This window comes from Puma concolor, chromosome B3, assembly GCF_028749965.1.
Source record: "Puma concolor isolate L17-30 chromosome B3, mPumCon1.1.hap2, whole genome shotgun sequence".
Lineage (NCBI taxonomy): Eukaryota > Metazoa > Chordata > Mammalia > Carnivora > Felidae > Puma > Puma concolor.
This window is the reverse complement of record NC_141672.1, coordinates 36,358,813-36,385,114: the sequence shown is the minus strand read 5'-3', so window position 1 is coordinate 36,385,114 and position 26,302 is coordinate 36,358,813. Positions and strand designations below refer to the sequence as shown.

The following is a 26,302-nucleotide window of genomic DNA, read 5'->3' as shown; positions in this document are numbered from 1 at the left end:
CCCAGCACTGGGGGCTTCCTTCTAAAATACCTGAAAAAGAAAATTACCTGACAGAAAGGACCATAAACTGAAAGGGCCAAGCAAACATCCGAAAGTTCAAAAAGGCTGTGACCATTTAGGGGCCAGGACAAATATTCAGAGTCATAGTGTCCCTGGTGGAGGGTGGAGGGCAGCCAGAGCAGAGACATAGAACAGAGATCATGGCAGTGAGTTATGTGACTCACCTGGGGTGAGGCTGTCCCCAGCTGTTGTCGCTAGCCTTCTGACCAGGAGGGAATGAGCCCAGCCCCAGATTCCATCTTGCAACTTGTTCTTCAGAAAACGGATATTCTGCCAAGTAGCCTAGCCTCATGCAATTTGGCCAGACCTATTTTGGAGGTTGTCTGACCCTTCCCAGCACTGAGAGGAAATGGGAGAGACTAAAGAATGTGCGTTAAGCGCCTCCAGCTGCTGACATGCTGCTGACAGTGGCAGATAAGAGGAGTTGAGTGGCATACGTGAATGCAAGCTCCAATAGTCCTTGACTTGACTGCATTCAGATGGCTGGTGTGCAGTGTACTTGAAATTATTTATGCAGACCCATCAGCTCTGTTTGGGAAGGCTGATTAATGTTTGCAGGAGTTAGGGAAGAAGCAAATCAAATATTATCATGGCTCACACTGGCCCAGCCCACACACCGTCACCCCTGACCCCAGACACATGGTCCTTGAATGGACTTCCTCTTCCTTTTTGTCATTGTGAAAGAGACTTGTGTCTTAGGGATCCAGGCAACTCTCTGACTATCCAAAGGGCAGGTTTGTATGCTATTAACTCCTGTACTTCCCAAGCAAGGAGAATATATCATTTTTATAAGCACCCAAAATGGAGGTTAGAGCAAAGAACTGTAGCACATTGATATAGTAGGCCCTACGGAGTAGGGAAAGCACTCTATTCATGAGATGGGGAGTTGGGTCACTACTCACATTATATTGGGTGGGACATATCACGTCTCTGAGCTTCCATGTTCTCATTAGTAAATGGAGAGAATCAGATTAGAATAGAAACAATTCTTTCTTTTTTCTTCTTTTGCCTTGCTTCCTTCCTGTCTTCCCTCTCTCTCTCTCTCTCTCTGTCTCTCTCTCTCTCTCATTTTCTTTTAAAGTATGGAACAATTTTCTCAATGATGAAAATAATTGCACTGACATTACTTCTGTTTGGTTCTTGTCCCTAGCTTTTTAGGGTTAAATCATCATTCACAGAATAATTTATGGACAATCTGGTATATCTAAGGGTCAGTAAACTTCTCCTTTAAAGAGCCAGACAGTAAATATTTTAGGCTTTGTGGGCCATTCAGTCAAGTGAAAAAGCAGCAACTGACAAAGGTAAACCAATGGGAGTGACTGTCTTCCAATAAAACTTTATTTCAAAAAATATCGGGGCGCCTGGGTGGCACAGTCGGTTAAGCGTCCGACTTCAGCCAGGTCACAATCTCGTGGTCCGGGAGTTCGAGCCCCGCGTCGGGCTCTGGGCTGATGGCTCAGGGCCTGGAGCCTGTTTCCGATTCTGTGTCTCCCTCTCTCTCTGCCCCTCCCCCGTTCATGCTGTGTCTCTCTCTGTCCCAAAAATAAATAAACATTGAAAAAAAAAATTAAAAAAAAAACAAAAAATAGGTGACAGGCTGGATTTGGCTTATGGGCTATCTTTTGCCCACCCCTGGGATAGTTATCCCAGCAATCTCCTTCACTCTTGAACCCTATCAAAGAACTCCAGAGTTAACCTCAGTGAGGGAGGAGTGGAGACAAAAGAACTAGGTAACCTCATTTTCCTGACCCTAAACCAATAGCATTTCTCTTACACCCCAGCCTAGTAATAGAATATATATAGGCTCTATAAGGAATATTTTGTATTTGGAAGTAAATTGCTCTGTATTCATAGAGGGAAAAGAGGTGAGAGACAAAAACCTAAACTGTTGTTGACTTACCTGATGAGCAAATTGACAATCATTCCCCTCTGCCCCACAGGGCCAATGTCAAGTCCAGACTAGATACTGGAATTTATGGGGTCCTGCCATCTTCTTCTACCACAGCCCATAGAATGTCCCACTCTGTTTTCATAGTACTGGTTATATCAATAGCTTCCCAAAAAACCCAGTGTCAGGTTGTTAATTATATAATTAATCTGCCCATGTGAGGATGGAGATTCTAATAAGACTCTCAGGTCTCCACTGTTTTATAGTCATAGGGAACACCTCCTAGGCTAATGGTCCATCCATTTTTTCTGAGTACCATTTCTCCCCACCTCCAGGAATCACATCCTATAGGATATGTGCCTAAAGAAGGCCCAAAGCCCCAATTTCCTGCCTCAGGACCTTTGTACATGCTGTACCTGGGCCTAGATGTCTCTTCCCCCAGTTCTTACTCTGATTTACTCCTATTTAAGTTTCAGGCCTCAATTTACATATCATTTCTAAGAATTACCTTCCCTGGCCCTCCAATGTAAACCATCCCCTTTATTATTCTCTCTTAGTATCCTAATCTCCTCCCACATTTATCATAGGTGTTATTACATATTTAATTTTTGTCTTTTGGTTTAAGTCTGTCTTCTCCAAAAGAACTTAGGGGGAGAATATGAGGACCATATCTCTTTTGTACAACACTGCATCCCCAACGTCTCACACCATGCAGTGAGTTGGCACTTACTTAACACTTGCTGAATGAATGACCCATCATTTTCCATTTTTGCAAAAGAAAAGAGAGACATCGTTCCAGTGGGCTGGAGTCTAAGCACTCTCTCCACTCTGCAATTTGGATTGAGGTTCTGTTATGGACTGTATGTTTATGTTCCTATAAAATTCTTATGTCAAAATCCTAACCACCAATGTGATGGTATTAGTAGGTGGGCCTTTGGGAGGTGATTAGGTCATGAGGGTGGAGCCTCATGTATGGGACTAGTGCCCTTATACAGGAGGCCCGAGAGGACACCCTTGTCCTTTCCACTCTAAGAGGACACAGTCAGCAGTCTGAAGAAGGAAGAGGGTCCTCACCATAACCTAACTGAGCTGGTGCTCTGACCTTGGACCTCCAGCCTCTGTAACTGTAGGAAATAAATTTCTGTGGTTTATAATCCAGATAGTTTATGGTGTTTTGTTATAGCAGTTGACTAAGACAGGTTCTTACTCATCACATGCAGGACTGCTCACGGGAAGATGTAAGTGATGCACTCTGGAAACTTGCACTGGCATTAACAGGGGAAAAGAGTAGGAGGAACAGTCAGCAGAGTACAATGTCCTTGTTTCCAGAGTGCTAAAGGAAACTTTGGAACTCTAAACCAGATGGGCACGTGTTGTGTCTTCTTCCTCTTGTGGGTTTTCTTCTTCCTTGAGGAGAACTACCTACTCCTTGACATTTCCCAAACATATGGTAACCCTACAACTGTCCCCACTCCCATACTCCATCCCCAACACACCCAGTTACTTGGTCCACACTTAACCATGATCATGTAAAGTCCCTTTCTTGAGAATCCCAGTGGAAACTGAGAGGGAGAGATTCAGTCTCTCCCACATGTCAGTTGGGTGACCATGATTTATGTAGATCAGGAAAGCAGAAGGGATTTGTCTGCCGGTAAAAAAAGAATCAAACAGATGTCAAGGGAGGAGGAGAGAGAGCACTGTTGGATTCTAGTCCCTGATTCCATTCCTTCCCTGAAGCCCTGCCAATCTGCCCTCAGGTGATTTGAGAAACTCACCTTTTTGATTAGACAGATTACCTGCTGAAAAATGAATTTTAGGTAAATAGAATGATTTCACACAGTGCATCCTCTTTAATCCTCATAGCAGTGCAGCAGGGGAAGAAATTTACATTTTACAGATGCTTTTTGGTTACACAAAAATTAGTCCTGGGCTTGAGTTTTAGTCTAATTTCTATCATAACCATATCATCTGAAGCAAATTAACTTCAGGCTGAGCAGCCTCAGTCTTCCTCAAGAAATAATTTGAAGCTGTGGGAAGGGTCTAGCAAGCGGTTAAGCATGAATCTTGTGTGTAACTTATGAAATCAATGACCCTAACCTAGAAGATTTTGAACAGGTGGGAGCTATCAATAAACTTGGCCTCAGTCTGTCTTCTCGTTCCTAAATGTGTGAATTGGATTATACAGTATCTAAGATACTTCCAGCTCTAACAGCCAACAGATTATTTTCCAGCTTCAATCACCAAAAGGTTTACTCTCCATCACAAAAGAGCTGAAAATGGCCAATAAATTTGGTGGGACATTTGGACAACACAATTATAGACCCACTTGTATCTGCAATAATTCTTTCTGGCTCTGAAGACCTTTGAAAATTTTCCCTTTTATTATGACTACATGGATCATTACTTGGCAAAGAAATTTCCCCCTAATATTGATCTATGAACATCAAGAATTACGTGCCAGGATAAAAAGATATAAAAATAAAATCTATTAACTTATTGAGAATAAAAGTCAAGGCTGAATTTTCATGAAAATTAACCAACAAATGTGACTAGCAAAACTGGATGAGCTAAGAAAATACTAGCTTAATTGACTTAACCCTGCATCAGTGATTTTCAAGTAAATGTTTTCCAGTTGTGGGCCTCCAAGTTTTTCTTGATTGTTCAATGGGGAAAATTGATCCCCCAACTCTTAGTCTATTGTTGGCTCACTCTGAGCTGCAGTGTTGGTTGACATCTTCACTGTTCTAGCCAGGCACCTCCTAGGCACACTTGCTATAGCATTCCTTGAATGAACAAAATACCAGAAAACCAAGAATCTGTAATCTCACTACATTAGTGGGAAAACACAAAAACAAACTCTAGCTTTGGATCTGAGTTCCTAATCTGAAAACTCATTAAAATAGATTCTGAGTATGATGGCCTACCAGTTGGATTGAAAGCACTTTCCCAAATTGTCACCAAACTTAGAAGTAAGTGATATTCAGAAACTACCTATGATTTTTAAACATGCGATATTGAGAAAATCCAAAGGCATTCAATACATGATTTTTGAATGAATAAAATAGCTTTACATATTTATGTGACTATCAAAGTTTTTAAGTGTGTATACATAAGGTGTTTATGTTTCCTTACACATAAAAGAACAAAATGGTTTGGTTTGTTGTTTGTTTTTTTTTGTTTTGTTTTGTTTTGCATTTTCTGTCTGTTTAAATTCTTTACCTTAGTTTCAATGTCCACACTTTGCTCAGCCATTCCAAAGTATATTCTTCTGTATTTCCTTTGGAGGCTCATCTTCTGACCTTTGGTGACCTCATCATCTGAAACTTGAATGAGAATGGGGAAAATGGGATTAACTGGGCCACATAAGAAGAGTCCTTTGCCTATCCAAGACATATTATTATTTTCTTCCTCTTGTCACACACACACACACACACACACACACACACACACGGATATAGATAGATGATATATAGATGAACATAGATACATATTTATGTAAATAGAGATAAGTAAGACATAAATGGAAATAGAGGTATATTTCAATTTTACCTGCCTTGTAGAGCACAATAAAAATCCTGAATTTACCTCTTTTCCTGCTCCAAGCGGCATGTGATATGGTGGCGTCCTCTCCCTGTAACAGAGCTGTTCATCTTCATTAGATCCCCGGGTCACTGGCCTTCATTAGCTTGCCCGCGGCCTCTCATTTGATTTGCATTGCAGGCTTCCCATATAGGTAATGATTCTAATTTAGAAAATCTCCAGAGGTCACAGCAAAGAAGCTGGGCGAGAAAAAAAGATGGACAGAAATGACAGGAAGGTGCTGACTCCCCTCACCTCTGCCTCACTCTGCACCCTCCAGAGAGAGGAGACAGCTGCAGACTGCTTGGGACTGTGGAGCTTCAGAGCTATCCTGGTTTTGCTTCAGTAAGTGGGTACTCTTAGTTAATGCCACAGGGAGCTTGACGAAGGGAACACAGAACCTTAGCCTGAAACCACCAAAGGCTTTAAAAAGGCGCCAGCTCCTCTTGTGCCCTTTTCTCCTTTCTATACCATACACCTGCCGCAGCAACTCCCCCCTTCCTTCTTGTCTCAGGGCCTTTGCACATGATATTCCTTGAGCCTAGATCTCTCATCCTTCAGCTTGTCCCTGATAAATTCCTACTCCTCTTTCAGGTCTCAGTTCACATATGGTTTCCTATAAAAATACCTCGCTTGGTCCTCTAGTCTAAATTTAGTTCCCCCTTTTATTCTTTTCTAGTATCCTAGTGTCCTCCCTCATCACATTTATCGTTAAGTGTTTTAGATTTATTCATTGTCTCTTGCTTTGAAATCTGTCTTCCCCAGAGGAAAGTGGAAGCATGCTGTGGACTGAATGTTTGTATCTCCCTACCCCAAATTCTTATGTTAAAGCCCTAATCCCCAATATGATGGCATTTGGAAGTGGAATTTGAGCGAGGCAGTTAGTTTTGGAGGAGGTCTTGGGGATGGAACCTCCATGATGAAATTGGCATCTGTATAAAGAGATTAAGAGAGCAGTGTTCTCTCTCTGCCATGTGAGGACACAGGGAAAAAGTAGCTGTCTACAAGTCAAGAAGAAGTCCCCCACCATAACTTGACCATACTGGCACCCTATCTTGGACTTGTAGCCTCCAGAATGGTGAGAAGTAAATATTTATTGTTTAAGCCATCCAGCCTATGGTATTTTTTGTTAAAGCAGCCTAAGCCTGGGGCACCTGGGTGGCTCAGTCAGTTAAGCGTCTATTGATTTTGGCTCAGGTCATGACCTCACGGTTCATGAGTTTGAGTCCCATGTCAGATTCCATGCTGACAGTGCAGTCTGCTTGGGATTCTCTGTCTCCCTTTCTCTCTGCCCTTCCCTGGCTCATTCTCTCATTCTCTCATTCTCTCTCTCTCTCTCTCCAAAATAAATAAATAAGCATTTAAAACAATTTTTTTAAAGTAGCCCAAGCCTACTAAGACGGGGGAGAATATGGAGAACATATCTGTTTTATACAACAACACTGTATCCCTAGCATCTCATACTGTGCAGTGAATTGGCACTTAACTCATATTTATTGAGTGAATGACCATTAATTGTTGCTGTCGATAAGAGAAAAGGCCAGCATCCTTCCAGTGGATCAGAGTCTGAGCATACTCTCCACCTTATTACTTTGGCAGAGGGTCTTACTGACTGCTCAGTAGACCCTTATGTCCTATGAGGACTGCTCATTGGACGTAAGTGATGCACTTTGGGCACTCAGCCAAGGTCCTTGTCTCCAAAGTATTAAAGGACACTTTAGAACTCCAAGGCTATGTGGGCCTGTTCATCTTTCATCTCATGGGGGGGGGGGGGTCTTTTCCCTTGAGAACTACCAACTCTTTGATACTTCCCAAACTACATCAACTCCACAACTGAGCCCAGCCACCCTCTGGCTTGGGCTTAAGTTTATGTTTTATCATTTTCTCCCTCAGTCAGGCAGCACCCAGCCACTTGGCATGAAGCAGAGGTGTTCAGTTTTGCAGTCAATAAAGCCAATTATTTGTATCAGTTTCCTGTGGCTACTATAACAAATTACCACAAATTAAACACATATTTATTACCTTACAGTTCTGCAGGTAGACACCTGAAGCAAGTCTCACTGGGCTAAAATTACTGTGTTGGAAGAACTGTGTTCTCTTCTGGAAGCTATAGGGGGAGAATCCCATTCCTTGCCTCTTGCCCATTCTACAGGCTGCCCACATTCCCGGGCTTTCACCCCTTTCCTTCATCTTCAAAACCAACAGGTTACATCTCTCTGCTCATTCTTCCATAGTCACATGTTCCTTTCCTGCTCTTCCTGAATTTCCCCCTTCCACATTTAAGGATTCTTGTGACTATATGGAGGTCCACTCAGATGATCCAGGATAATCTCCTCGTCTCAGGACCTTACCTTAATCACATCTGTAAAGTCACTTTTGCCTTGTAAAGGTTCCAAGGATTAGAACACATGGACTAGTTTGTGGGGACTAGGGTGGGGGCATTATTCTCTCTACTGCACTGGTAAATTATTCCCAGGACAAGTCTCAAAAAACAGGTGAAGAGGTTGTAGCTCCACAACTGACAGTTCCTCTAAGGATTCAAGGAATACAATAAGAAAGAGGTGAGGATTGGAACACTGATTAATAAACAAAAGGAGTGGTAGAATCCTCATGCCAGTGAGACCCATTCTCTAGCACATCATCCACTGCAATCAATAAAAGCCAGCTGTGAAAACATTTTAAGCCTGAAGAAAACGATGTTAAATAATAGACTCAGGAAATGGGAAGTCTCTGATATTTGCTAATAACAAATTTGGGGTATTCTGGGGGTAAATCTTAAAGCTATTTGTGCCAGGAATTATTTCAACTGCAAATAACAGATGCAAATAACTGCAAATATTTGCAAATAACTGCAAATAACCACATGAAAATGGCTTAAGCAATAAAGACATTTTATTATTTCATGTAACAGAAAACTCAGAGGTAGGTAGTTCCAACATGCGGGCAGCAGCTGAGCATCAGCCAAGACCCAGGCTCTCTCATCTTTCTGCTCTTTCTCAGGTCAGTCATGTCTCCCCTTGTGGTAGTAAGATGGCTGCCACAGTTCCAAGAATCATGTCCTTACAGAACATCATCCCAAGTACAAGAGGTGAGCATGGGGAAGAGGACCCTTTCTTCTCCTCCTGCTATCTTTCATCAGACATGAAAACTTTCCCACAGTAGCCAGTAGACTTCACCTCAGATCTCACTCTCAGTGGGCCAGTTAGGTCACATGCCACTCATTGGCTATTTCTTGGCAAAGAGGAATGACATTCCATAATTGGCCTAGACTAACCAGAGTTGTCCCTCTGGGGGTGAGCACATTGCCACTCCAAGTAGAACTGGGGGTCTCCTAAAACAGAAGAAGGAGAATAGCTATTGGGTTGACAACCAATGGTGTGTGTCTCAAAAACATTAGCTGCTATTTATTTTTCAGTGTGCTAACACATAAGTAGGTGGTTCTCCGTTCAGAACAAAACAAGTTTTTTGTTTAGATCTGAGATACATATCAAGCTAATCTTCTCATCAATTTGGACCAGAATGATTATGGTAATATACACAGTTAGTCTAACTTTACCTAATTTTGTGTCCAAAATAAGCAAAGACATTAAAATTTGTATCCAGGGACAGATTCCTATGTGGTAATCATCCATTGTAAGCTATTTATTAAATACCTGTAATATCCCTGGCACAGGAGCTAAGCACTAGGTTTAAGATATAGTTCCTCTCCTTGAATAGTTACAATAGAGATGGTTAAGTATTATTACAGGTGCAAGTACATGGAACAAGGAGAGCCCTATGTTGGGGTTATGGAGAATGTTTGGAGGATGTGACACTTTAGAGATAACTGAAGGACAAATGGGGTTAGCCAAATGAGGCATGAGATGGGGACTAAGTTATGGGGTGAGGAGAGGATGAGGAAGTATTCCAGATGAAGGAACTAGCTGTGAAAAGACCTAGAGGTAAGACTTCTTTTTTGAAAGACTTTATTTTTGAAAATAAATATAATTCAATATGGCAGGAGCAGAGTGATTAGTGGTGTGAGGAGATAGACTGGAGTCACATCATGAATTCAGACTCTCTCAAGGACAGTGGTGAGTTACATAATCAGATTTGCATGTTAGAAATCTAACTGTTGGTGGGGCACCTGGATGGCTCACTCGGTTGGGTATCCAACCTTGGCTCAGGTCATTGTCTCACAGTCCGTGAGTTTGAGCCCCATGTTGGGCTCTATGCTGACAGCTCAAAGCCTGCTTTGGATTCTGTCTCCCTCTCTCTCTGTCCACCGCCCCCTCCCATCCGCTCTCACTCTGTCTCTCTCTCAAAAAAAAAAAAAAAAACAAAAACCACACATAAAAATTAAATCTAGCTGTTGGTGGAAAATGGATTAGAGAGGTCCAGTGGTAGACTGTATTGTTGGCCCTATTGCTTACTGCTCCCTGCATCCACACTGTTGCCATGGCCTCATAGTGAGCCAAATATATTTCTCCACCTTTTGACTTTAGGCCAGGACATGTGACTTGTTTTGGCCAATGGCATGTGGGTAGAAGCAATCATGTGCCATTTCTAAGCTGAGTCCTTAAGAAACCTTGGGTATTTCCTGTCGCCCTTTTGTACCTCTGTCTTTGCCATGAGGAGAACGTGCTGTGGCTGGTTCACTGGGTCCAGGAGGAAGAGAGGAGACAAGTGGAGCAGAACCACTCCAGCTGCTATAGTCTAAAGCATAGCCGACTCAGTTGCCCCACAAACTCATAAATGTTTTTGCCTTTATGGGATGTTGAGATTCTTCACTATGCAGCATCATTGTGACAACTACTAACTAAGAGAGGGCCACACTAAAAACAGAGTGGTGTATTAGGAGACTATTGTAGCTGAAGGAGAAAGCTTATAGTCACCTGAACCAAGATAATGAGGATGGGGATGGACAAAAACAGACAGATTCAAAAGATATGAGAAAACAGAATTGCTATGACATAGTAGGTATAGAAAGGAGTTGCTTATGAAAGTCCCCTGAGGTTGTTTCTTGGATAATTATCCACTGAGATGGGGAGCACAAAGGGAGGATGATGTGTTTTGTTATGTTGAATTTGAGGCATCTGTGAGATATCCAAGAGGAGAGGTCCAGTAAACATGGATTTAGAGCTTGGGAAAGGTCTAATCTGAGCCATAAATGAACATGCAGGTGGTCAACAAAGCCATGGGCCTAGAAAAAGACCCTTGAGGAAAAGTACAGAGCAAAAATGTGGAGGATAGAATTCTAAGGAAGCTGCACTCAAGGACAAAACTACAAGAGTCTTCAAAGAAGACCAAGGAAAAGTAGCCAAAAAAGAAAAAGAAATACCCAGGGAGTGTAGTGTCTGGGAGCAAAGAATAAGAGGGCTCTAAAAAAAAAAAGGAGGGTGTGGTCAATTGTGCAGAAAACTGGTGAGGAAAGAGGTAAAGAATTTATGAGGAACCACAAAGAATATACCTAATTTACAAAGAAAGGAAAGATATTTTTGCCCCAGAAAGTCAACATAGTCCTAACCCCAAGGTCAGATGCTGAGATTCGTTGAGATGTTCAGAAAGTGAGCAAAAGCAAGATTCAGGGCATTTTGAGACATTATTCTCTCCTCGTCCCTCTGGATGAGCGGTGCATTGGAGAAGAACTCTGCTTTCCCTGCAGCAGGTTACCATGTCATCCATGCTACTCTACCAAGAGGTCTTGGCAAGCCTGACAAGTCCAGTAGAAGCAGTGTCTGATAGGTGCCAGGGCTATCCACAGTCCCTATGACTCATTTCCCATTAATTCGGGTGAATTTTCTGAATGCCTTGGAAGCCTCTAATCAATCCAGCCTGGCTTCTGCTGTCGGGACCCATGGTAATGCCTGCTTTCAACAGCATAGTTGGCTCTTTCCCCTTGTGTTCTGGAGTCTGAGTTCTATAGACCAGCTGGGGGCTAAAATATCAATACCCCTCTGAGGGAGGACAGGAGGACACGCTGGAGAGGAGGTGAGAACGTGAGCATGTTGAGGAGTGAAAGCCTTGCATGGCTCACATGCAAACACACATGGCCACAGTGCCCAACACAGGATCTGCTGGGGCTCTCAAACAATTACTACATTTATGACCTCAGTGATTGCTCAGGTTGGGGAACACCAGAAGTTTGTTTTCTTTTTCAATTGGAACTGACATTTCCCCACGATTGGATTCCTTTGAAATCACGGAATTGCAGCCCAGATAGTTCATAAATTTATTCTGTTCCACCTTGTAGCATTTATTACGAAGACCGATCAGCCAAAGAATATGGCCTTTCTGCTTTTTATTTCCTGCTTTACTGCAGTCACTTTTAAGATATGGTGGTGTGGTTGGCAGGATGGGGGTGACTCACAGGCAGTGGTAAGGGTATGACTGAGCAGAGAGAGGCATCCTGTTGCTCTCTGGGACTCCATCTGTTGCCTACTCCAGCCAGTCTCCTGGAGGAAGGGTCTGGAAAAAGATATCAAGCGTCCTGGGGGAAGCAGGTGCAGAGGGGAAACTGCACACCACGGTGGAGGCCACCCCAGAAGAATTAGAGTAGAGCATCCATTCTCTCCCACCTCCACCCCCTTCAGCCATCTTTGAGTCTAAAGGAAAGAATCATTGGTTAGAGTGTTCTGGAGAGGAATTCTGGGACTTTGGGCAGCTGAAGTTTGTGAGTCCTCATGTGCATATGTTGGGGGGGATGGTGTGAGACAGAAAGACTTATTTGTTATACAAACATTTACCTACTAGTGGCAGACTTTGGGTGAGAGCATGAGGACTCAACATTGAATTGTCTCTGTCCTCCAGATGCTCCCAGTCACACGGGGTCACTGAGCTGAGAGTCAGGACAGGGTGGGCCCAGGGTGCCACAAGAGCACTAGGAAGAGCTTCCCAGAGGAAGTGGAGGCTGCTGCTCGGAAGGCCCCTTTGATGTGAGATAAGTGCCCTCTAAGTTGTTAGGCCCCAGGTGCTGAATAGGAAAGAAGGTAGAGGTGCAGGACCAAAGCCCATTCCAAGAACGACAGTTGTGTATTTGGTAGGCCAGCAGGGTGGAGAAGAATTCTCCTGTGTTGATATCGTGGCCCTCTCATTTGCTGGCTCTGTGGCCATAACCTTTTTGTATCTCTATTTCTTTAGTGTATAAAGTGTGCGAAGATAACTTGCCTCATCGGGTTGCTGAGGGGACTGAGTGAGAAAATCCACGTAAAGTCCGAGGAGTGCTTTCCCACCAGGTGCTCTCGGTAAGTACCAGCTCTTACCAGGGCAGGACCCGACGCTGTATGAGTTTCAGAAAGGACAGGGAGAACAAGGAACACCAGGGTCTGCACCTTTGTTCCTTGGGCCCTATTCACACAGAATGGGTGGCCGACCCCGTCAGAATTGGCCCGAGAGTTAATGTACAATTGCTTTAAATGGAAAAAGGAGAGCAAAGTTTTTCTTCATCTCTTGTATGCCTTATTCAGGGTTTAAATACCAGTCGTAATTCTCATTCATTTCCTTGTGAAATAAATGGCAAGGAGCATGGTCTACTTCTCCTAATGGGGAGAATGAAACCTCCCATTGGTTAACTAACTCATCCCCAATCCCACACTGAGATTATTGAAGAGTGGGGACCTGAACTCTGATCCTCTAAACCACAGGCTCAGGCCTCCTAATAAATCACCAGGCTTCCTGTCTGTCATTTACTACCTAGCTAGATCTTCCCTCCACCGTTGCTGAACTGCTCACACAAGGTGGAATGATTTCATCGCGCAAGTCACGGCTCAGAAACAGAAAATGTTGCCTTGGGCATTTTCTTGGATGTTTGATTTTAATATCAAAGCTGGTTCTGACCATAAGGAGCAAATACCAAGTGACTGACTCTCTTAGATTTCTCAGACAGCTGAGAATGGAGGCTAGAAGCAAACTAGCCTTAAAGGGTCAGCAGAAGGGACAGGGGCACCAGGTGACTTTTATTGGTGTGAGTGGGAACTTGACTCTGCCGTCTAACTCTGCTCTGCTGTTCACCCAAAGGAAGACTGTGGCTTTTAATTACAGAAAATCAGTAGCTAGAATTATTAATAATAACAAAAGAAGCTGTTTGCACAGCAAGTAATTTGTGGTAATGTTTTGCAATTGATAGTCATTTCTATTATTTAAACACTAATTAATTCATGGACTCAGGAATGTATTGACTTTACTTACAGTGTTATGGCAGCCCTCCTAGCTTAAAACCATTCCTTACTGGTTCCTTTAGATAATTCAAATGCACTGTTTATTTGTTCTAGTTGTGGGTGTTTATAGGGCTTGCACCTTCTGAGAGAGCCTTATGGGCAGTTTACATAAAAATGACCACTCATAAGGTCTGGTCCTTCTAAAGAGTTAGTCTGATGCTTTTCTTACCAGTAGAATTCCCAGAACATCCCTCGGTTATTTGTTGAAAAGTCTCCTGTTGTTGTTGGTTTTCTATGGCCCATCTGCAAACTGAGAAGGGTGGATTCTGTGAATGCAGCTGTCATTTTGCAGCAATGTCCTGGCAGGTCTGGCTTTTCTGCAGACAAGTTTCACAGAAATCCTTCCACCTCCCCAGGCCCACAGGTCTGCTCTCTGGGCTGCAAAATGAGGGAGATGAAGTGGTCAGCCTTGCAAGTTTTCGAAGCTATAAATTTGAATAAGTTAAGAGAATAAGTGAATATGCTTTCTTGCAGGTACATTGAAGGTTCTCACTGATGGCAAGGGAAAAAACAGAGGAAGATTCATGGGCCAGTGTCACTAGAGGATTCACTGCTGACAGACATGAGCTGCCTGTTCCAGTTTAGTATCTCTGCATCTTCCTGAAGGCTGAGTTTTACTATTTGACTCCTATCCCTTTAAACAACAGGCTGCGCATAAAATAAAATCTACTGAATCTCAACTGAGGCTCTAGGCTGCTATTTTATAGAAGATATTCCAGAATATTTTTCCAAGTTTATTTACAAGATGGGAGTCTTTGCATTCCATTTATTGGACATATTAATTTTGTTTTTGTTTTTGTCTCAGGAAGACAAAGGAAGGCATTTATAAACTGTCAGGCTTCACCTCACAAGGTCAGAGCTGAAATCCCCATTTAGAAAAAGTCAACTCTAGAATGCAAATATGTTGTACTGTTACTGCTGGCTTGTGGCTGTGAAAGTCAGCTGGTTTCAGTCACCTTGAGAGATCACAATCATGGATTAATGTTCTTATAATTCCATTAGCTTTGTTCTGTTTTATGGTTTCATACCATAGTCCTAACTTCACTCAGCTCTTGCAAATGTGTGTTACTGGTTGTAAGAAACATTTATTCTAAACTGAAGTTTGGTACTGTGTTCTTGTTACCTGTGGATGGAATTTCTTCTCATCTTGGACCTACCAATGTTGAGCACTTTCCTGAATCACAACTGGAAAGGTCAAGTCTCTTGGTATAGGAAGCCTTGTCTGCCTGGTTGAATCCTGACTTTCCCCCAGCTCAATGGCTCTCCTATCATTTTCCTAAGCAAGTCTAATGTCAGGTCTAAACCTTACCCCACACTTCTCTGCCGAGCCTTGAGTAAGCTGTTGTGAGCCTTGCCAACCCATCATGAGATGCAGCCAGGGACAGAACCTCTTAGGATATTGTACAACATTTGGAAGAGATCAAACAAGCAGACATGGTTACATTTTAAATAAGGAAATTGTCAGAGAACCAAAAGGCTACCCAAAAAATTGACTTTGGACTTTCCTTTTGCTGGAATTCATCAAGAAATAATGTGGATGAAAGCAATTAAGCTTTGGGGCTGCTGGGTGGCTCAGTTGGTTGAGCGTCTGACTTTGACTTAGGTCATGATCTCGCTGTTTGTGGGTTTGAGCCCTGCATCGGGCTCTGTGCTGACAGCTTGGAGCCTGGAGCCTGCTTCAGATTCTGTGTCTCCCTCTCTCTCTGCTCCTCCCCCACCTGCACTCTCTCTCTCAAGAATAAATAAATATTAAAAAAATTCTTTAAAAAAAAAGAAAGCAACTAAGCTTTTCTTTTTTAATAAAATAAAAATAATGAGGAGGGACATGCCCTAGACTTCAAAATATACTATTAGGCTGAAAAATAAAATAAATAAACATTTTGGTACAACTAGAAAAATACACATATTAAGAAGACATAACCTAGATATAGACCTTGAGATTTATAATTGATCTATAATAAAGGAGGAATTACAAATTCAACAAATGGATTTGGGGTAATTAGATGTTTCAGGAGGAAAAGAATGAACTTAAATATTACTCCCACAGCATTTTATAAAATAATTTCAAATGAGTGAGATATATGAGAGAAGTGTATACACACACACACACACACACATACACATATGTACACACACACATACACATATGTACACACACATACACACACACAATGAAACTTAAAATATCATAAGAAATTGTAAAAAGATTTTTATGTGACATCTATATGGCAAAGGACTTTTTAAACATAAAAATAATAGAGGTTCAAATAGATTTGACTAAATAAAAATTTAAAACACTGTATCTATTTTAAAAAAATCATTGTCGGGGCGCCTGGGTGGCGCAGTCGGTTAAGCGTCCGACTTCAGCCAGGTCATGATCTCGCGGTCCGTGAGTTCGAGCCCCGCGTCAGGCTCTGGGCTGATGGCTTGGAGCCTGGAGCCTGTTTCCGATTCTGTGTCTCCCTCTCTCTCTGCCCCTCCCCCGTTCATGCTCTGTCTCTCTCTGTCCCAAAAATAAAAAAAAAAAAGTTGAAAAAAAAAATTAAAAAAAAAAAAATCATTGTCAATATTCAAAGACAAACTATGAAAAAATGCTTATCAAACGAGGAAAGCAAATGACAGTTGGTCAGTTTTTAAGTCTCCCAGAATTCCCACACAAAGATGAATCAGGTAGAGAGCAAAAAATTAAAAAGCCATGGACAACATTTCCAACAAGTCCAAGCGACAAGGTATCCCCAGAAACCCCAAAACACAAGTAGGCAGGGCACATCACCAGTAGCTTCAAGATTTGCAAGGTATTAGCAGGTGTATAAGAGGAAGCTGAAGGAGGGAGGGGAAGCTGACAGAAGTACAGCCAATTTGAGAACAGCAGCTGAATCTAGAAAGGAGTTTGCCCAATCCAATAGCGGTGAGTGAAAAGGGGTCTGGGATGAGGCCTTGAGGGGCCCCGGAGCAGTCTTTACACTGCCTACTCTCGAGAGTGACCACTCGGAACTCTCCCCTGGGAGAACTGTCAATAATTATATATGTTGTGGCAATTTTTGTATTGTTATTCTGATAATGTTGTGTGTGTGAGATGGGCTAAAGCAAATGAGTACTTATGGAATGTTCTACCATCTCCTACATCCTTGAGAATCAGGATTTTGGCATGGAGGAATGGAGATACAGATGTACTACGGAAGAGGCTAAGTAAGTGAAAATCTTACAGCCCTGAAATTGAATTGGAAGGATGAGTATGAACTCATGAGGTGTATGCATGCAGAATATGATATACGTGGTCCTAAGAATGATCGCCGTGTGCAAAACCATTCCATAAAAGCCACAAGGCTTATGGCAGAAATGAGAATAAAGGCACAACACTCAAACACTTCATCGGTGACATTTTTTTAAGGGTAGACATTTAGCAAAGATGGTGGCGCAATTCTATACATGTTAAATGGGTAAGAAATACATAAATAAGACAATAAATATGGCACTTTGCCTTGAACAAGACCTGAGGGTTGCTTGTGGAAGGGGGCATCGGAAGGGTGTGGCTTGTTGGTTATTGTGAAGCAGTGGGAAGGAGGCTTAGTTGAAACTGGGTAGAAAGTTGGAATACCTGCTGTGTGTGGGCGGCTGGCTCATTAGCCTCTGTTGGGCATTGGTGCTGAACACCAGAGTTCCGAGATCTTTTGTAGCCTTAAATCCTGGGTCATGTTTTTCTGCCTTTGAGATGGAGGCCGTTTGAGCATTGCATTTATAATAGATACCTGTTTCATCACCATCCAGAATGTGACCCGATGCACAGCTTCTTCGGGTAGCTTCTGTGTCGCTGCTGGAAATTCTTTTGCTGCTTTCTAGTCTGTACTTGTGGCTTCACCTGACAGCTGAAAATTCTGGAGATTGGAGATATTCCAAACCACCAAACCAGCCACTCATCGCAGCAAAAGATGCCACTTCTGCAGGATTTGGCAATTTGGGTTTAAGGCCTTTGCGTATAGCTGTGCTTTCTCTCTGTCTGTTGGAAAGATTAGTCCTGATTGTTTTTTCACTGTTTCATGTATTCTTAAGCAGCTTGGATCAGCTGGGTGCAGTTTTCTGCCTTCACCCAATATTTCTCCTGTATGAAACCACCCATAGCCAAACACAAAATCTGTGTTAGGCTCAAATTGTTCCTTAATATACCAATCATATTTGAACAAGTTTACATTTTCAAAACAAGCATTATAGCAGAACTGACTGTACATAGATATGCCCCCCCCACCCATTAATTCCTTAGGTGTGTCCACTGAAAGGACTAAAAACAGTGACTAATATTGTAGCAAATTAGCAATGAGTATATCACTGGCACCATATCCCAGTCTAAGAAATCAGGGCTTCTTGGAGGAAGGGCTGGTTTTGGGTCTGGGGCAGGTGTATAAGCTGAACCTCATCATCCTGAATAGCAAGAAAGGTATCAAAGACTACTGGCACCATGCCCAAAGGTTTCAGGAGCCAACTGAAGAAACTCCCACTTGCCAAAGATGGCAAGTTTGTATTTCAATAGGATAATAATTGTAGAAATATATTTGAATCCATCAAATATGTTTAAAGCCATAGTTTCTAGTGATTTTTTCTAGTGAAAAAAATTTAATTGATCACTAGTGAAGGATGAGAAGAATTTACTCATTATCTGGAAAACTGATACATAAAGACAAAGAATCAAGCATTTGGCTTGCCTTTGTGAATGATACCACTGGGTAACCAAATTGTAGATGAGAGGAAACATCTCTTTGTGGAAGTATCCAACAATAAATTAAAAAAGAAATGATAGAACATCACCATTTTGCCACCCCAGTGAATGAGTGGATCCAGGCATTAGCCATCAACAGCTGCTAATATCACAAAAAGGGGACATGCAGACACGATGTGCCTCCTGATGAAAAACACACCACCATCTATAATCTTGCCAAAGGGATCAAACTTAAGCCTAATCAAGCCTTTGGATCCTGCTACTAATTTGCAGGAAATACAGTCTCATTGGAACATATTAAACTGTTCCTTGAATATGCAATCAGCTAAATCCAGACTGTGGGAAACTTGACAGGTTAAAAGGCTCAGGATCTCAAACAGAAAATTTATAAAAAATAAGAGGGAGTTTGTGGAATTTGTAGGTTAAAAATGATTTTAAAGACCTACCACAGTTTTAGAAATTGGCAGTACTAAATTATAGTGTTTTAAGGGATGCACTTTTTAGTGAGAAAGCTATCAGGAAACACAAGGTAGTGGTTGCTGGAAGAAACAGGAGAGTCAGTAATTAAGCTAAGCTAGAGAGAATAACAGAAACTGTTCCCTGTGCAGCTGGGGGTATGGATTGAGCCTCATGTTCAGTATATGTCTCTATGGCTGTGTTTTCCCTAATCAGCCTTGTCTCAGATGGTGCATAGGTTTGCCTCTCTAGCTGGACTGGTGTCCCCTGTGGTAGCAGCCATGGGGCTTCCCATCCGACAGGGCCTGAGTGGTCCTCTCCAGGATGAGCCCTTGCCATCCTCCTGTGGTCTTGAGACAGTTTCCTGGGAGGAGCAGAGCCACCACTTGATCCTGAGATCTCCTCTCTAAGGTTGCAAATTCAGCCTTTGCTTTTTTCCTCCCTCCATCCAGGAAAACAGAAAGGAAAAACAAATGCTGGGCCTGTCTGAACCATTCTCCTCACCATCCCTGCAAGAGCCCGTGAGTCCTATTTGGCTGTTTCAAGAGAAGCCAATTATATCATGACTGTTAATCAGAGTAATGAAGGGAGAAGGAAACTGAGAAAAAGGAAGGAGGGAAGGAACACAGCAGAGGCAGTCATGGAAGACTATGAGTGCTGCCCCCCTCCCTGCTCTGATGTTTTATTCAAGCTATTTGCAAACGAGCCAGTGGAAACAGCATTAACAATAAATGAGGTGCAGGAGGCTGTGGAAGGGAGGGAGGGAGGTTTGAGTGCAGCTCCTCACCAGCCAGGCTCAGGGACACCCTGTATTACCCACCAATTGGGCCCTTCTTCCTTCTCAGGTGGCTTTACCTGTTCACCCACCTGTACGCAGGCCTTCTGAAGAGAGTTATGTCCCATTTAGCAAATAATATGAAGAAGTTCAGAGATTTTTCTGGCACACAAGAGCCAACCTAAAAGGCAAAGCCAATATGTCATTGCCTTGAGGGCGGGAAACCTTTACTCTCGGTCTCAGCATAGCATTGAAGTTGTCACAGCCCAAAGGATCTGTTCAGTAATTGCTCCACTTGATTAAAGCAGCTAATACTTGATTTGTGCTTTACAATTAACCCAGCACTTTGGCATGCATTGTCAAGTGTTTCTGTAATAACCCTGTAAAGTAGCGGTACGACCAATTGTATAAATAAAGAAACTGAGCAAGGTTCCTCAGGGCCCAAAAACCCCCACTTTAAAGAATTCGGGTGTTTTCATCATCCTTCCCCTCGGGAAGATTTCCATGAGCTCAAATCCTCCCATCTCCTAACTTATCTAGACTTGTGTAATCCCTTCCTTCTGTCCAACAAATGTGTACCGAGCATCTCTGTGGGCCAGGCGTTGAGCAGGCAGGGGAAAGGAGGTCCCAATGGCTGAACAGTCCTGCTGTTTTATTCTATAGGCTCTTAGGCTACCCATCTTCCTCTTGATATGGATTCTGATTCTACTATGATTAGTACGTCCTGTTAAACAAAATAACAATAGCCATCATTCATTATGTACTGAGAGCCAAGCACTGTGGTAAACAGTTTACAAATTCTTTTTCATTTAAACATGTAAGCCCAGAGCTCCTGCTTTTAAATGAAATGCTATACCACATAATCTTCTCTTCCAAAGGAGAAAATTTTACTTTTCCATATTAACTCCCTAACCTTGTATAGTCTCAGTGAGACCCACCTCCCAGCAGAGAGACACTATCCATCTGTCTGACCTGGAAGCATGATTCTTCCACTGCAGACATACCCCATTTCATTGTGCTTTGCTTTATTGTGCTTCGCAGATATTGTGGGGTGTTTTGTTTTGTTTTGTTTTTTATCAATTGAAGGCTTGCAGCAACCCTGCATCAAGCAAGTTTATCAGCACCATTTTCTAACAGCATTTGTCACTCTGTGTCTCTGTGTCACATTTTGGTAATTCTCACACTTCAAACTTTTCATTATTATTATATTTGTTATATATATCTATCTATATCTATATATACATATATTTGTTCAGTAAGAATCACTTATTGAAAGCTCAGATGATGGTTAGCATTTTTTAGCAAAATATTTTTAATTGAGGTATATACATTATTTTTCTAGACAATGCTGTTGCACAGCTTTAATGGACTACAGTATAGTGTAAATATAACTTTTATATGCACTGGGAAACCAAAAAGTCCATTTAATTCACTTTATTGAAATATTTGCTTTATAGTGGTGGCCTGGAACCAAACCCGTGACATATCCCAGGTGTATCTGTATATCTTTTACACCGCATTTCCTCTTCACACCCATCAGCACTCTGAGTAAGGGGCTTTTCAGCAAAGGGGGATAAAGGAAGGCCAGGTTTCCTTCTGGGATAAAAGCCTCCCTTGGCATGCAGACATTGGATTCCTGTTGGCTAGACCAATGAGACCTTGGAAACTTCAGTTAGAATGAGGTACCCCCTCTTTCTAAGGTCATCCAAAACATCCCCTAATATCCCAAGAAGGCATAAAGGGAGGAAGAGATCTCTATCAAAGAGGACCAAGGCTCAAGAAAGTGATGGCTTACCTGAGCCTTGCTTCTGAGTATGTGGTCCTCACTGTGGCAGTCTGGGCACCAAGCTCCAGTCCAACCTACTCAATCTGAATCTAGGCTTCAACAACCACATCATTGGAATACACATGAAAATTTGCATATGAGGGGAGACAATGTAGTGTGGCACAGTGGTTGCCAAGGTGTGGTCCCCACAGACCCACAGCATTTGGCCTCACCTGGAAACTTGTTAGAAATGCAGATTCTTGGGCACCACCCTAGACTAACTGAATCAGGAATTTTGACAGTGGGGTCCAGCTATCTGTGTTTACTATGCCTTCCAAGTAATTCTGATGCATGCTCAAGTTTGAGAACCATTGGTTTAGACAATTCCCTCATCCAGCCCTGGCTCCTTTCCTTCTTATACATCACTTAGGCTGCAATCTTGGCTGACACTTGGGGAATGGAAGGAAAGGCTTGTGTGCTTGGTTTTCCCTTTGCCATTTTATTACCCTGGGGATGGTTCTGAAAACTCAAACTTCTGAACAAAACCTTTTTTGCTTGTACTTTAATCCATCATTTGCATTGCCAATAATGTGGGAGGAAAGAAGTTCCTGGATACCAACTGGCTTTTAAGTGCTTTATTGTATCTGCTCAGAAGCAGGCTTGGAAGTGGAAGGCTCAGGTTTCCCAGGCCAAGAATAAGTGAGGCCTTGAGGTCACAAGGAAGAGGGGCTCTTATGGTCACAGGCTGGGGGTGTGTATGGGCATGGACACAACAACACTGGCACAAGACAGAGCCAGATTGGGGGAGTGTCTACAGACTGAAGAGACAAGAGGATATGAATATCCCCCAAGTCACAGAATTGCTGGCTGTCAGAGAACAATCTAGTTTACCCCCTAACTCTGATTGGTACCTTGTCTACATCTCTCCGGACCCTGGACCTACATTTCTTTGGTCTGGGGAGGTGCTGACACCACTAGTTGATATTAAAGGAAAGAGCATGATAACATCCATTAATTTTTTTCAGCAAGTCTTGTTTCAGATTGCCCCATGTGCCAGGCACAATGCCAAGTAAACAAAGACAGACACCATTCCCAGTTTCACAAGATGTACATTCTAGTGGAGGAAACGGGCACCTATCTCTCAGTTAAGTTTATAATTACAGCCTGTGAGCATGGCAGGGGAGTGTGTAACAGGGACCTGCCAAGTCTCAGGTAAGGGAAGGCTTCCCTGGGGATAGGGCTGTTTGAGGCAGGGTCTAAAGGTGTTTACTAGGCAAAGGTCAGTGTTGTGGTGGTGAGAACAGTACAGGCAAAGGCACAGGGACATAAGCTGAAATGGAACATGGCAAGTTTGAGGATCAGAAAGAAGACCCAAGGAAGGGACCCAGACCATGGCAGAGGGAGGCACGGTATCAGATGACACAGGAGGGACCCTGCAGGTTATGTAGCTTGGCAGGTTTATAAAGCTTTTGGTCTTTATCCTCAAAGCAATGGGGAGTCTTTGAAGGATTTCAAGCAGAAAGGTATCAGGGACAGAATCACAAGTCGTAACCCTCACTCTGGCTGTGCCATGGAGAGGGGAGTGCAGATGGCAGGAGGGTACACCAGTTATGAAGCCAGTAGAGTGGTCCAGGGGGTTCTGCTGAGTGCTGGTGGTGGGAGTGAGGAGAACACAGAGTACAGAGATGTAGATGAAATACACAGTCCTTGGGCATGGATAGTGAGCGCATGTGGTCAGAGCCGGAAAAAGCATCAAGGGTGTCTCTTAGGTCACTAGATAAGGGCTGCATGTGGTGTGGGAACTGGATTGGGAATCAGGTAGAGTGGATCAGCTACAACTGTAGAAGTGATGTACCCAGAAAGGACAAGTGATATAACTGGAACAGTCTTCAGCGAATAAAACTCACCTAGTGTTTAATTAAAGCAGGTGTCCAAACTTCTCTCAGGTATTCTTGGTGATCTCATGTATTGATCAGGGTCCCTTCCTCCTAATGGGATCTCTGGGCTTTGTTCACTCATACCTCTGCTGCAGGTGGAAGGAGAAGAGAAGGGATGGGGTGGGGCACCAGGTCACTTTGTCATGTGTATCTGGTGGAGAGATGGGCACCTATCTACTTGCAGTGCCTGTTTATTGTGACTATTTAGCTTACAGAACAGCAATCCGCTCCCTGAAGGGGAGAGTTGCCTAGAAATGCAATAATTTACATCTGTGGCAACTTTCTACAACCATCTCTCAATGAATTAGTCAAACCATCAAGGCATCAAAATTGGTTCTTGTGATCCTTTCATCTTCCAGGTTGTTTGCCTTTAAAGTTTAAAATGGAATTGAAGAGCATTTATAGCAATGAGACACTTCTGTGAGCCTAGGGGAAGGGGTATTTGATAACTAAACACTAGAGAATTACAGAAAATGAACCCAGCTATTGAGGGGTTTTTTAGGCAGGTTTGCAATGACTTGTACTGGCTCTTGGAAAAGCGTGTGGGCAGCAGGCACCACTGGGCTTGGAGATTGTGTGTGCATATGATAAAATTTTAATAGTACATTTGATCTGTTTCAGGATGAAGACTCCAGATAGATTTAGGTTTCTGCATTAGTCTGGATTGGGTTGGGGCAGGGATCAAACAGTACACTCAGAAGAGATGACTAAAGAGAAGTTAATAAAGGACTAAAGGAGGCCAACCCAGGGTTAGGGAAGCACCCAGGCTATCTGGAAAGCTCTAACACCCCAAGGCATGAGAGGGGAAGAAGAGAGAGTGGTTAGTTTTTCCTATAGCTGTAGGACTACCCTGAGTCTGCAGAGAAATGAAGCTGCTGCCAGCCACAGCCCAGCAGGCAGGGAGCCTGGGGAATAAATCCATAAACCTCTCTTCTTGCAGGTGCTTCTCATCAGTTCATCCAAATCAGAAACCAACGAAGAAGGAACTGCGACTCAGTTCGCACAGGCAGTCTCTCCGGGCACAAGGCAGGGCCAGAAAGGTGGAGAATGGATGAGCAGGGACAACAGAGACAGCCCAGCACGTGAGCTGAGAGGCTGAGTCAGATTTGCAAATTTGTGTGGTTCAATATATTTATCAAAATCTATGAATTTCACCACCAAATCTCTTCTGGGTTCATGATGATATAGTTAATCCCACCTTGGATGGTATTAAACCAAGAAACAACAGAAAACACCTGCTAGCCCAGGATGTGCCTGGGGTGAGGTGGGGTGGGAACTGTACTGAATAGCACTGCCTGTTGTTTCCTCAGTTTCCCCTCTGAAGAAGACAGGGCTTGCATTATTGATGGAATCAAAAGGATAAGTTTGGGGATTGCATGTTTCCATCCTGCTTGCTGTTTGTCCAGTAAATCACATTTCCTCTGTAGAGCTTGAGATTTCATCTCAAGTGTGTGGACCAGACATAAGCAGACATCAAAGCTGCCCTTGGGGAAAACCTTCTGTGATCCTGGCTAACTTTGATCAGTTCTTTCCCAAATGCAGTCATAACACACAGACTATACCAGGACACTTTCCCCTGGGCCCTGTTTTATTTCCCACCATGTAGCACACTTGCAACAGACTTTGCTCCTCATCTTTTTCCTGACTAGACATATTTTCTCTTCACTGGCACTTGCTAATTTTAGAGCAGTTAAAATGTTCCCTTTGGTGAGTCAGGGAACCCCTGAGGGTCCCAATATAGGGAGGCACACTCGCTCAGACACTGTCCTCTGCTGGAAATTGTTGGGATTGCTCAAGTCTTCAGTGAGGATTGTGTGACAGTTCTGTGATGTCAGGGTCTAAACCTCCCACCTGGGTTGGGCAGCTACACCTGCTATGTAGGTAATGCCTTACATACCTAGAATATTCTTCTCATGAAGAACCTAGATGCAAAGAAATATTTTAATATGATGCAGGAAGATGTTTTTCATGACTTGGTATAGAAAAGGAAACAAGGTAGAAAAACACATGAAAGACTGAAAAATTTGACTACCTCAAAAATAAGAACTTCTGTATGACAGAAGACACCATAAACAAAATTAAACAAAAAAAGGAGAAAATACTTACAGCAAAGGATCAGTATCCAGAGTATATAAAGAACATCTACAGATCAAATAAAAACAAAATAATCCAATAAAAATATTCTAAAGATATAAAATTCTAATTCACAGAAATATAAATGCAAAATATAAGTGTAAAATTTATGAAATAAAAAAGTAAAATATAAATAAAAAGGAAATATGAATGGCTCCAAAATGTGTGACCAAAATGCTCCATATTGGTAAATTAGAAAAATGGAAATTCAAACATGAGGGAATTTATTTTTTTTTTACCTACTAAATTGGAAAAAGTTAAAAAGGAAAAAAAAATGTTCCATGCTGTATCAGTGGGATTGTAAGCTGGTATGATCATTTTGCAGAGTAATTTGGCAGTATCTATTAAAGTGAAAAACGTTCAAGGTGCCTGGGTGGCTCAGTCAGTTAAGTGTCCAACTTCAGCTCATGTCATGATCTCACGGGTTCGTGAGTTCCAGCCCAGCATCTGGCTCTCTGCTGTCAGCGCAGAGATCACTTCAGACCCTCTGTGTCCCTCTCTCTCTGTCCCTCCCGCACTCGCACTCTCTCTCTGTCTCTCTCAAAAATAAATAAACATTTTTTTAAAGTTAAAAATGTTCATACGCTATGAGTCAGTGATTCAGCTTCTCCATATCTCCCCCAGAAAAACAATTATCCACGTACTCAGAACGCAGGTCCAAGAATTTTGTGGCAACTTTGTTTGCAAGAGCAACAAGTCCATGGTCCAAAATGACCATCAAAATGGGATTGGCTAAATAAAGTGTAGTTTATTCATACCACACACACGCACACACCTGTATAGCAGTTTTTAAAAAATGTACT

General features: G+C 42.6%; 2 long non-coding RNA genes across 3 annotated transcripts in view; one reads left to right on the top strand and one right to left on the bottom strand.

Annotated features, from left to right (window-relative positions):
- Positions 1–26,302, bottom strand: part of LOC147579891 (uncharacterized) — a 32,695-nt gene that overhangs the window by 1,276 nt on the left and 5,117 nt on the right. The window contains exons 2-5 of the long non-coding RNA XR_015252282.1: positions 13,892–14,100; positions 5,534–5,727; positions 5,168–5,271; positions 4,546–4,731 (exon numbers count right to left, since the gene is read on the bottom strand). This is a non-coding gene — a long non-coding RNA (uncharacterized LOC147579891). The remainder of the gene's footprint in view (positions 1–4,545; positions 4,732–5,167; positions 5,272–5,533; positions 5,728–13,891; positions 14,101–26,302) is intronic.
- Positions 11,895–14,402, top strand: LOC147579892 (uncharacterized). 2 transcript variants are annotated; one of them, XR_015252281.1, is made up of 3 exons: positions 11,895–12,179; positions 12,647–12,750; positions 14,197–14,402. It is a non-coding gene; the product is annotated as an uncharacterized LOC147579892 (long non-coding RNA). The 2 variants fall into 2 exon arrangements; XR_015252280.1 differs by having other exon boundaries at positions 11,896–12,130.